Source organism: Palaemon carinicauda, chromosome 3 (genome assembly GCF_036898095.1).
Source record: "Palaemon carinicauda isolate YSFRI2023 chromosome 3, ASM3689809v2, whole genome shotgun sequence".
NCBI lineage: Eukaryota > Metazoa > Arthropoda > Malacostraca > Decapoda > Palaemonidae > Palaemon > Palaemon carinicauda.
In genome coordinates this window covers 137602723-137616149 of record NC_090727.1, presented here as the reverse complement: position 1 = coordinate 137616149, position 13427 = coordinate 137602723, and the positions used below count along the sequence as shown (strand labels likewise).

Here is a 13427-nt window from a genome sequence, read left to right as displayed (position 1 = left end):
CACACCACACGTCCAAGCTGTTTGCGAAAGGGGATTAACCTCGTTGCGGGCGTATTTAATGCCAGAGCATTATGTAGAATGTGTAGAATTATCCACATACATAAAGCTAGGTCTTTAAGCATAACGGGGAAAGTACTTAGGCTGAAATGTAGACGGGAATTTATAAACGTGACACGATGGCCATGTGAAGCATGTCTGGTGGAGTCTGTGCCCTGACCTGGGATGCACCATATGCAAGGCAGATTCTTAAAAGAAAGCTAAATACCACATTTCCTTTGCATAGGTGTTAATATCCATATATGGTATTGGAAGAGGCTGTGCATTAAGTGAGACATGCAGACTTGGTAAAAATTTTCCTTCCAATGGTGTGTATGATTATGTATTATGATTATTTTTTTTAAATTATAGTAAGTCAATTCGTTTATATGGTCAGTGATTAGTGAAGCATTACATGCATTTATCATGAGATGGGCCTCCAATGTACACTTGTGGCCTAACCTTGCCTTGGGCTATACTGTGGAGTATTGTTTTTTTTTTTTAAATGATAGAAAAATAGCTATTGTAGGAGGGGATAAGCTTTGTATACCGGTAAAATTATAGATCCATAAGAATAAATGTAATTTTTGAAGAAAATTAATTTTCCCATTGGAAAAAGATTTTTATTCGAAATCTTTCCCTGACCAGAACTATAATAAAACCAATTATATCTAGGTTATTTACGATGTAGGTTAACCAAATAGGAAAAATAAACTAAAGGTTCCTAGTCAATTTCTTTTAGCGATGCAGATTTGCACCGACTCGTACCAGTGCCCTTTTAGCTCGGAAAAGTTTCCTGATCGCTGATTGGTTGGACGAGATAATTCTAACCAATCAGCGATCAGGAAACTTTTCCGAGCTAAAAGGGCACCGCTGCGAGTCGGTGCAAATCTGCCTCGATAAAAGAAATGGACTATAGTAGGCCCAAGTTCTAGAATATGCTTGGTTGGTTTAGGGTTACCTCGGGTACAATTATGTTATTTGTTATTAAAACTTATAATTTTGTCTATAATCAAATTATTGGGAGATTCTGTGATAAGTTTCTTCATCTTGCTTGTGATAGCTCTTTGTGCATGTTGCATTAGATTTCTCATTATCATGGCCATCCTTTGCATTCAGTTCTTCCCAGACAGTACCGTCCTGTACGGAGTACTAGGTATGCTGTTAATTCTAACAGTCTTGCCTTCTACATCATAAGTCTCAGTACTACATAGTATTCTTGAAGTTTTAATCCTGCTGTGACCAGATTGTGGAATGATCTTCCCAATCATGCAGCCTAAATCAGTTGGACCAAAGAAGTACAAACTTGTAGTGACTATTTTGTGTTGAATAGGTTAACATGATTCTCTTCTCATTGTTTACAGCATATATGACAGATCTATTTAAACGTTATTACTGCTCTCGAGATATGTTGTTAGGTTCTGTCCTCAAAGGCAGTTAATTTAAAAAGTTTCGATCCCAGTTAGACTGTTCAGGTGAAGAGTTGAAGATGCGGGAAGGATGTCTTATTAAATCAATATATTTTGAATTTAGAATTCAGCCCATTCTTGCATGCATCATTAGTAAATTCAGCCCGTTCTTGCATACATCGTTAGTAGGTTCAGCCCATGCTTGCATGCATTGGTAGTAGGTTCAGCCCACTCTTGCATGCGTCAGTAGGTTCAGCCCATTCTCGCATGCATCGATAGGTTCAGCCCATTTCTGCATGCATCGGTATTAAGTTCATCATATTCTTGCATCATTCTCGCATGCATCGGTTGTAGGTTCAGCCCACTCTTGCATGCGTCAGTAGGTTCAGCCCATTCTTGCATGCATCGGTTGTAGGTTCAGCCCACTCTTGCATGCGCCAGTAGGTTCAGCTCACTCTTGCATGCATCGACAGGTTCAGCCCATTCATGCATGCATCGGTAGTAGGTTCAGCCCATTTCTGCATGCATCGTTATCAAGTTCATCATATTCTTGCATACATTAGTTGGTTCAGCTCATTCATGCATGCATCGGTAGTAGGTTCAGCTTATTTGTGCATGCATCAGTAGTAAGTTCATCATATTCTTGTATACATCAGTAGTAAGTTCAGCCCTTTTAAGCATGCGTCTGTAGGTTCAACCCATTCCTGCATGCATCGGTATTAGGTTCAGCCCATTCTTGCATGCATTGGTATTAGGTTCAGCCCATTGTTGCATGTACAGGTAGTAGATTTAGCTCATTCTTGCATGCATTTGTAGGTTCTGCCATTCTTACATGCATCGGTAGGTTCACCCCATTCTTGCATGCATTGGTGGGTTCAACCCATGGTTGCATGCGATGACAGGTTCAGCCCAATCTTGCATGCATTGGCAGGTTTAGTACATTCTTGCATGCATCAGCAGGTTCATCCCATTCTCGCATGCATCATCAGGTTCAGCCCATTCTTTCTTGCATAAGCAGGTTCAGCCCATTCTTGCATGCATTGGTAGGTTCAGTCCATTCTTGCAGGCATCGGCAGGTTCAACTCATTCTTGCATGCATCGGTAGGTTCAGCCCATTCTTGCAGGCATTTGTAGGTTCAGTTCATTCTTGCATGCATCGACAGGTTCAGCCCATTCTTGCATGCATCGGCAGGTTCAGCCCATTCTTGCGTGCATAGGCAGGTTCAACTCATTCTTGCATGCATCGGTAGGTTCGGCCCATTCTTGCAGGCATTTGTAGGTTCTGTTCATTCTTGCATGCATTGGTAGGTTCAACCCATACTTGTATGCATCGGTAGGCTCAGCCCATTCTTGCATGCATTGGTAGGTTCATCCCATTCCAGCATGGATTGGTAGGTTTAACTCATTCAAGCATGCATTTTTAGCTTCAGTCCATTCTTGCATACATCAGCAGATTCAGCCCATTCTTGCATGCATTGGTAGGTTCAGTTCATTCTTGCATGTATTGGTAGGTGCAGCCTATTCTTGCATGCATCGGCAGGTTCAACTCATTCTTGCATGCATCTGTAGGTTTTGTCAATTCTTGTATGCATCGGTAGGTTCAGCCCATTCTTGTATGTATTTGTATGTATCGGTAGGTTCAGCCCATTCTAGCATGGATTGGTAGGTTTAACTCATTCAAGCATGCATTTTTAGCTTCAGCCCATTCTTGCATACATCAGCAGATTCAGCCCATTCTTGCATGCATTGGTAGGTTCAGTTCATTCTTGCATGTATTGGTAGGTGCAGCCTATTCTTGCATGCATCGGCAGGTTCAACTCATTCTTGCATGCATCTGTAGGTTTTGTCAATTCTTGTATGCATCGGTAGGTTCAGCCCATTCTTGTATGTATTTGTATGTATCGGTAGGTTCAGCCCATTCTAGCATGCATCGGTAGATTCAGCCTATTTCAGCATGCATTGGTAGGTTCAGCTGATTCTAGCATGCATCGGTAGATTCGGCCTATTCCAGCATGCATTGGTGGGTTCAGCCCATTTAAGCATGCATCTGTAGGTTCAGCCCATTCCAGCATGCATTGGTAGGGTCAGCCCATTCTTGCATACATCTGCAGATTCAGCCCATTCTTGCATGCATTGGTAGGTTCAGCTTATTCTTGCATGTATTATTGGGTTTATCCCATTCCTACATGCGTTCGGAGGTTTAGCCAGTGCATTCTTGCATACATTAGTAGGTTCAGCCCATTCTTGTATGAATCAGTAGGGTCAGCCCATTCTGCTGAGTCATTTGTTCCTACATTATTACAAACTTTTGTCCTTTGCTTAAGAGATTGAATTTAGCACCGCTGGAATTTGCCTGTTTAACTTTTAACAATGTCGGCAGTAGTCATTACTTATTGGCCGGTAGCAGGGAAGTCCCATCCCCGTGCTGGTACACTGAACAGTCCCTTTGATCCTTGCTGCCAATTAACACTGACATTCTATTGGAGCTCTACAAACTTGGGTATACTAACTTTTCCCTTTTTCTCTAAAGAGTGAATGTGTTTGCCTGATGCAAAGATGGATATGTGGACCTGCTTGGGAGTGTTTGGAAAATGCATCACTTTATGAGTGATAGAGAGGTGGCTCATATTATTTGCCCTAAATGCAGTTGGCATGTATGGCGCTTTGACTTCCCATGAGAGGTAAAAGGAACAGCTCGGATGAGCAGTTAATGAGTAGTATCCTATCTCATGCTTCTGAGCATGATGATGTTTATCATATACCGATGGTTCCAAGAGTTATGATGGTGTAGGTTGCTCTGTAGTGACAACTGAAAATATAATTTAAAAAAGGCTTCCATCAAGTTCTTTTATTTTTACAGCAAAACTGTTGGCAGAACAAGCTTTCCTCTCACTCGAGATACCGTAGCTCTTCCAGTTATGAGAATTATGCTTCAGGGCGGTACGCATCCTCACTTACTAATGCATGTTCTCATGATCATTATGCTTCCTAACGCACAAGGTGTTCAGACATACTCATCGTGTGTTGGTGAATGCGCTGTAGCCGCCTGCACCCATATACCTCACCAGACCTCTGTTATCTACATTCACAACATCAGTGCCCTCCCACACTGGCATTCTTAACACTAGCGTGTATAGTGGTAGTTTTCCTAGCAATCCTATGGATTTGCACTCGCTTATGGCACTATGATATTGATGCACTTAACGTGAATTCAAAGACGGCAAGCGCTCTCATCAGAATTAGTTGCTTCGATGCACAATGTGCATGCACATGAGCTATACATGCAAGAAAATTAGCGATGCATGCTCTCCTATCCTCTTCCCAAATGGAGAGGAGATAGCTGATAAAGACATTATTATTATTGCTATTGTTATTATAGCAAGCTACAACCCTAGTAGGAAAAGCAGAATTCTATAACCCCAAGGGCTCCAACATAGAAAGATAGCCCAGTTGGGAAAGGAAACAAGGAAACTACCTGATTACGAAGATTATTCCTCCACTTGGTCATAGCTGGAATGAAACTTCTAGTATATCATGTAGTATTAAGTCTTATGATGGAGAAGAAGGCATGGCTACTTGAATATACTGCATACCTAGTCTTTTGAACAGGACGGTACTGTCCGGGAAAATCTGAAAGCAAAGGATTGTCAGAATTATGAAAAACATTATGCAAAATGCATAACAAACTGCAGTTTCAGAGACAGAACAGTGGAAGGTGGATGTACTTCGGTTTAGATACTGCCCTATGTTCACCACCTCTCCCACTCCTCTCATTCCAAATTTGAGGATGTGGTCTTCCTATCACCAAGGATCAGAAAATTACCTCGCTCTATGTTCAGAGTTGCAGACTATGCTTCTAGAAGTCCATGACGGCACTCCGGTCTTCTTTAGCTGTCTGTTGAGGGTTGGAGACCTGTAATAGACCTATGAGCCCTGAACGAGTTTATCCACCAAGCTCGGTTAGGATGGGAACGCGCAAAATGGTTAGACATGTGGTAAGGAAATTTGATTTTATCTCACAAGATGTTTGGGATGCTCATTTTCAGATCCTCATAAATCATTCTTCAAGGAAGTATTTACGCTTGGTGTTATTATTATTATTATTATTATTAACTGCTAAGCTACAACCCTAGCTGGAAAAGCACAATGCTATAAGCCCAGGGGCTCCAACAGGGAAAATAGCTCAGTGAGGAAAGGAAAAAAAAGGAAAATTAAATTTTTAAGAGTAACAACATTAAAATAAATATCTCCTATATAAACTATAAACACTTTAACAAAACAAGATGAAGAGAAATAAGATAGAATAGTGTGCCCGAGTGTACCCTCAAGCAAGAGAACTCTAACCCAAGGCAGTGGAAGACCATGGTACAGAGGTTATGGCACTACCCAAGACTAGAGAACAATGGTTTGATTTTGGAGTGTCCTTCTCCTAGAAGAGCTGCTTACCATAGCTAAAGAGTCTCTTCTACCCTTACCAAGAGGAAAGTTGCCACTGAAAAATTACAGAGCAGTAACCCCTTGGGTGAAGAATTGTTTGGTAATCTTAAGTGTTGTCAGGTGTATGAGGACAGCAGAGAATATGTAAAGAATATGCCAGACTATTCGGTGTGTGTAGGCAAAAGGGTAAATGAACCGTAACCAGAGAGAAGGATCCAAAGTAGTGCTGTCTGGCCAGTCAATGGACCCCATAACACTCTAGCGGTAGTATCTCAACGGGCGGCTGGTGCCCTGGCCAACCTACTACCTATAAAAAGATGAAGCGAAGTCTTCCTGTTCAAAGTTCTTTGCCTTGGGTTGTCCACAGCTCCTGAGATATTCATTCGAGTATTTGCACGGGTGTTAGCTTGGGCTGGTGCCATCGGAATGTCTGATTCGATATCTGGTCGACTGGCTGATACAGGCAGACTCGGAGTCCCAACTTTTTCATCATTGATACAGACTTACCTTGTTTTGTCACAACAAGAAATGTGATGAATTTAGAGAGATCAAAGCTCTCTCCAAAGCAAGAATGTATATACCTTGGCATGGACTTAAATACTGTAGCAAGAAAGGTCTTTCCATGCAATGACAGGTAGCTCTACCTTTCATTCATCAGTCACAGTTAATAGTGCAACGATAGCAACAACTTCTGGGGCATTTTATGTCACTAGAAAAGCTTGTTCTTCCCGGTCTGCTCCATCTATGATTGTTACAATGGGGCCTAAAAAAGTACTGGCCACAAACCTGTCTCTCCCTGGACCCTAGTACCAATAGAGCAAGATACCAACTCTCATCTACTGTAATTTGGTGTCTAGATGATGAGAACCTGTTTCAGTGCTCTCCCTTGGGGGTAGACCCCTTCAGATATCCTTCTGTTTACAGATGTCAAAGAGAAGGTGGGGTGCCCATCTCAAGGGCCCTCTGACATAGCAATGGTCACAAGAGGGAAAATCACAATGTGTCGAAGTTGAAAACAGCACATCTAGGGCTTCAACATTTTCAAGTTTTCTAGTTGGTTGCTCAGTTATATAGATGAATGACAATGTAGCGTAGTGTCATACAGTACAGTACATCAGCAAAAAAGGAGACACAGTATCACAGATGCCTTATCAGATAGCGGCAGCAGTGCTCTTCCTTTCGGGATCGAAACTTTGCCCTTGGTTTATTTTGCGATTTGACGATTATAATAAATGGAGAAAAGTTAAATGTCACACCCAAGCAAAGGATGAAGTATTCTTTAGATTCGTCTAAGCAAGCTTAGGGAGGTGCACACCTTTTCCTGATCAGACGGGAACTGCTCGACTTGGCAAGATCTCCTTGGTCATCCGTATTTTTGGAGAAGCCTACGGTTTACGGTCTTCACCTTGCAACATTACTGGTACTGCAATAGGTGATAGGTCATTCTGTTGTGCTGTGCAACAACACGAGTACAGTGACTCAAATCAATGAACGAGGAGGCATGGTTCTCTGCTTCTACAAGTTGACGAATCCTCTTAATGAGAGGATGCCTTGACATAGTCATTCTGCTTCAACATAGAATATTGTTTCCTTGTTGAAGCTCTATGATATGTAAAAGGCTCTCGAACTTATGGAAACTGCTCCCCCCCCCATTTTGACTCAAAGTTCTCTCTATTCTATTTCTACTTCTCAATATTACTCCCACCTCCTCCTAATTTTATAAAATTTTGTCTTGCTGCCATAACTCTGAGTAATATTTCCCTTATCTGTATGTATTTCTTTATCTATATTTTTTTCTTATATGGGATGGATATTTCCACTTTCTTTATTATTCCCTACTTAGAGAAATTGGAAAAGTTATCAGTGTTGAGAAGTGTTTGCATTCAAAGCTCTGTGTAAGAGTATTGGGTGACTTCAGCCATCTCAAAGATGGTATGGACCTTTTTTGGCAGAACTATTCTCAGGGGTGGGTCATTGGAATCCAAGGGGATCGAATCCTTGTAGTAAGATTCTTGTCTTTGATTGGAAGCCCATCATTTTAGATCGGGGAGGATGATTCCATTATTTTTAGTCTCAGTTCCAATAGGTGGATTTAACTTAAACCCAATTAATTAAGGAAAAGGATGCAATTGGAAGAAAATTAGGAACTTGATAAAAGATTTAAAAATGTGAAAATTGGTCCCCTAATGTATGAAGAAACCATTTACAAACAGGTTGATATGGCCATAGAAATTATTGTATTGAAACTAATTTAATAAACCTGCTAAATTTAGAAAACATGCAATAAAAGGCAAGATAATTTTTTTTTTTGCAAAAATTTGTGTCTAGTACTGTATAAGAAAATTCTTCATGCAAGTTTGAGAGAAATTTTAAATAGTTAGAAGACATGCATTAATTCAAAATAGGTCACTAGTTCATGATACACATCTGATCTCAAATATTATTGGGTGAAATATTGAAAGCATAAGCAATATTGATAATTTGGATGCCATCTTTCAATCCATCAATTACATACATTGAATTTTGATGCTGTGGAAGATACTAATTGCAAATACTGATTTATTGAAGAGGAACTGGAATTTGCATGATCAAATAACAGTTCAACAACCCCCTGTAAAGATAATATAAATTTTGATATAAGAAATTTAGCTCCTTTGGCAAATGCCTATCTATAAGAATTTTTTAATCATATTTGGACTAAGCATCTATTTTCAAAGGCATGGAAACATGCAACAGTACAGAGATACCAATAGCTAAGACAGGAAAAGATCCCAGTAACCCAAACAATTATAGACCAATTATAGTAATGATGATGATAATAACTAATAATAATGTTCACAAAGCAAGTGCACATGTGGGTGGGCTTGGAATTTGAGCAAGGTACATTTATTCCCACAGGAATACAAATCTTCGTCCTTTAATTGGTGTATGGTTTTAATGGTTAGGAACTCGTCTGTTATAATTTAAGAGGTGTCTGTAGTTACTAGCGGATAGTGTAGAAGCCCTGCCCTACTACCAGCTTACTTAGAAGCCACTTTGATGCCAGCCCGCGAGTTATACAGACATACTTGGGTTTTTTATAATTTCTTTTTGTTTTCAGTTTGCTGATCGATTGGAGGAATGGAGAAATCATGTGTGGGTGTGCAGTCCTGCCCTGGTGTTCTGGGTAGTAGATGCTGAATGTTTTATTAGCAGGAGCTCAGTGGACGCCCATTGATTTTGCCCTTCCTGCAGGGGCTATGACTGCAAGGAATGTAAAGAGTGGCTTTTATTGCAGTGTCTTGAGTATTGCATGAGGAGGAGAAAGAAGACAAAGCAGGTTTCTTCTCCTTCAGGGTCTTCTTCGAAGTTGAAGATTTCTGCAAAACCTCTTTCTACTTCCTCCGGTGGGGTAAGAGAGAAGAACGATAACCCAGATGTAACAAACAGTAGGACAAACTCCAAAGGAGGTCGTCCTATCTCCTTACCCTAGACCTATTTAACTTGCTTTGGGGTGAGCCCAAGACCTACTTTTCAGATGGTGACCTACCAAAGGATGATGCCCTAAGGATTTTGTGGCCTGCCTTAGGGTTGGAGAGTATTCCATCATTGGAAAGCTCATGCTAGCCTAAGGGAATTTGAAGACTAGATAGGATAAGGCTGATGTTACTCCTCAAGTCATCTTGAGACCTCGGAAGGTGTAGTTGATCGCAGATCCTCACACTTCACAGCTCCCTTGGTATTTGCGAATTTCTTATGAAGTGGAAGCCCTTTATATGACACAAAATCTCTCTACCACAAAAAAATTGTCAAAGGCGGCGAGTCAAACATGGAATTTAGAGTTTGAAATTGTCCAATACAGGTTAATGTTCAAAGCCTTGGGTCAAAACGTGAACTATAGCATTTGGAATATGCAAATAATACTGTACAATACCATATTAAAAATCATCAAAGAATATGAGTCAAAATGTAAAATTTTGAGCTAGAAATTGGCAAATACTGGGTGAAGTTAGTTATTTATGAGAATATTCTCGATAGTGTCAGCTTGAGATTAGCAAATTTAAAAAACTACAGTATCGGTAATTGCAGTCATTAAAAGCACCCTAAATTGATAACAGAAAAACACAAATGCGTAAATAAAGCTTAGCTAACAAAAAGCCTTGATCTTTTTTACATCTTTCAGTACATATACATTATATTGCTAACTAAAACCAGACATCAGCTGACATAATTGAATGCCATTTTTGAAACTTAGCTTACTATTAAATATGGATTTAAGCAAAGCGTGCGTGTGGTTTCAGCCAAGGTTGGATCCTCTTTGGGACACAGTGTGGAAAAGGGAGACTGCCCCCCGACCCTTTGGGAGTGTTTCTGTGTATTGTTATTCCCTAATGGGGCTTCTACACCTCTCTCTTCCTCTCAACCATCTCCCCTCCTGCATCTTTTGTTGTCGACTTTGTGAGGATTCGGATCTCTAATCTATGGCCTTGCTTTGGGTTAATGGTGCCTTGTCTGCGAAGAAACTTATGCTGGCGCTAACATCTAAAAGAGCCCAGATGTTTTCTGCTTCCCCTCTCCTGCGCCCCCTGTGGAGGAGTAGTCTGATAAACTGCCCTGGTGACGAACCTCCTCCTGTGGAGGAACCCCTTTCTGTAGCAAAGGTGTTGTCAACCGATGTGGAACCCTTGACCGTTGTAAAGAAGAGCAAAGAGGTTTAGCAGCCCTGCTTTCCTTCCCTTGCTGAATTTTCAGCTTTGTAGGTGTCACCTGCTGCCACGAAGAGGCATGATTTTGATGAAGGATTAACACTTGAACAAGCCTTGACCCTTGGGTAGGAAGATCGGTGCAAGGTTTCAGGGATCTGTATCTTGAGAAACCAATCTCAAGCATTACTGGCCAGGACCCCGGTCGTCTCCTTCCTTGGGGCGCTTCTGAGGTGCTTTGGTGACTTAAGCATCCTTCTAAGAGAGCTGCGAGGAAGAAGGAAGTATTGGATGGTGCTTTCAAGTCTTCCGAACATCCGGAATCGCTGTTCATAGTAAGAAGCAGAAGCCATCCTCTTCTCGCCCTGCGATCTCCATGTGACTGATCTAAACGGCTTAGATCTCGACGAGTAAGATCATCCTAGTCCTCTCAGTCTTGTTTTTACACACGTAAGGAGATTTCATGTTTCTCCTCCTTATTCTCGTGATAGGAAGCCTTGTGCTTCTCGATCTTGCTTGCTAAGATAGAGGAAGTCGCCTGCAACACGGTGTCACTTCCCAAGTAGCAGGAAGGCTAAATCCTTCAGATTCTGTTCAGAACAACGATCACAACACATTCCTCTTGAATGGTATCTCCAAGAACACGTTCAATTTTGTCACGATCACCCTAGTTGGGGAACAAACGTTCTAGAGTCCGTTCAGGGAGAAGTGTCTTGGTTATGCTTCCCATGTTCAAGGGAACAAAAAGAGAAAACGGTAGTTTCCACTTTTAGATCTCCATCAGTCGGGACCATTTTGTGGCCAGTCATCCCGACAGTGCTCCTCTCCACCCAAGAAGTGTCTGTCGCCAACGATCTCTGTGCACCAGCATTCGCCTGCGCGCCAGCAGTTTTCTGCACGCGTGTGCCAGCAGCCTTCCTCGGGGCCCTTCTGCACATTCTAGGGAGACTGCACGAAAAGAGAAAATGGTAGTTTCCACTTTTAGATCTCCATGAATCGGGACCATTTTGTGGCCAGTCATCCCGACACTGCTCCTCTCCTTCCAAGAAGTGTCTGTCGCCAACGATCTCTGCGCGCCATTGCCTCCGCGCGTGCCAACAGTCATCCGCGTGCGCGCCAGCAGTCTTCTGGGCGAGTGCTCTCCCTCTCATGCCGCGCGCAAGTTTTCGCCCGCAATCACGTGCCCATGCACCTGCCCTTGTGCGGCCAGTCGAGCACTTCCTGCACATTCTAGGGATACTGCACGAAACAAAACTCTACACAGTGCCTTACTGCGTGCCAGCGCTCTTGCGCACTTGCGCTCTCAGATCCAGCACTCTTCTGCTCACTTGCGCTCTCAGATCTAGTGGTCTTCTGCGCTCTCCTGCACAGTTGCGGTCTCAGATCCAATGCGCCAGCTCTGGCCAAAGAGCCAGCGCTTACCTGTGCACCAATGCTCGCCAATGCGCCAGCTCTTGCCAAAAGAGCCAGCGCTCACCTGCGCACCAGCGCTCTTCTGCGCGTTCACCGAAAACTGCGCTTCAGCAAAAACAGAGCACCATCATCATCTTGTGCGCCGTCGCTCCAGTACTCTCTTGCACACTCACGCAATAGGTAAAAAGAATAAAAACTTTTTGACAGGTCACCATTGCCCCATTCCTCTCCCTGCAAATGCATAACAGCATGGCCACCGGGATAAGAAGGAAGAGGCGTCACAGAAGGGTTCAAAATCCAGAAGATTCCATCTTCCAAGGGGAATCAAACGCATTTATCATCGGTCGAGACTCCTCACAGGGAATCCTTGGTCCCTTTCTCTTCAATAGTTTTTTTTTTTTTTGACTGCTACCGTCAGCAAACAAGAAATCATCAACAGACTGATCGCTAGATCACTGTTTGCTGATCGCTAGCCCGCCGATCACCAGATCTCCAATTGCTTGCTCATCTCTCTCTGATCATTGACCACTAGTCTCTCCAATTGCTAGCGTGCTGATCGCCGATTGCTAGTCAATAACCAGTCATGAGCTTGGTGATCACGAGATCGCCGATGGGCAGCTCATCTTTCTTCGATCATCAACCTCAGCTCGCTGATTTCTGACCAGCCAAATGTCAGCTTGGAGATCTCTGACCAGCCAATTGTCAGCTTGCTGATCTTTAGCTCACCGATCACCAGTCCGTGATCGATTGCTGATCATCAATGGCTCACCATCACCAACTGACTATCATTAAACCATTCTGCTGTCTGTCAGGGCTCTCCAATCAGATTACCAACTCATTTATTGCCAACCTTCCTTGGCTGACTGACCAGACAGTTTTCATCTGCCTGTCAGGTACCATCTTCGGCTCATAGATCACCGAATCACCAATCATCGACAAGTCACCAGCAGTTCGTGACTTGGACTTATCAGTCAACCTCTGCCCGTGGTTCCCTAGATCAGAAGGCATACAGCACACTTCTCGCTACTGGCCGTTGGCCATCACACCAATCCACTAAAGTGATCGGCAAATGATTGACAACCCTCATCAGCGGCTTGTTGACAGGTAACTACTTGCGAGCACTCCAACTGCACAGTAACCACGATACCCAGTCGTTAACCATTGATTAACATTTGCCAGGCTGATGCTGCTCTAAGGAATAGCATTAATCCCATCAGGGTGCATGGTAGGGTTAAGCATTGCCTTAGTTCTATCAGTTGAAGGAGTTGTCTCCCAAAGAAGAATCCTTACACAGGGTATCGCGTCCGATCCTTTATGCCACGAGTCAAGACCCCAGAGTCAACAATCTCCCATGCGAAAGGATCTGCAAGGAGCTGTTCCTTTGGGTCGATGTCCACATCATGTTGGAGTTCGGACAAGGGCTAAGACTTCAGGTCTTCATTTGCACGCT

General features: G+C 42.7%; 1 protein-coding gene across 1 annotated transcript in view; it reads left to right on the top strand.

The window, feature by feature from the left end:
• Window positions 1-13427, top strand: part of LOC137638572 (acidic leucine-rich nuclear phosphoprotein 32 family member A-like) — a 32206-nt gene that overhangs the window by 670 nt on the left and 18109 nt on the right. The gene's annotated exons all lie outside the window — the stretch shown is intronic.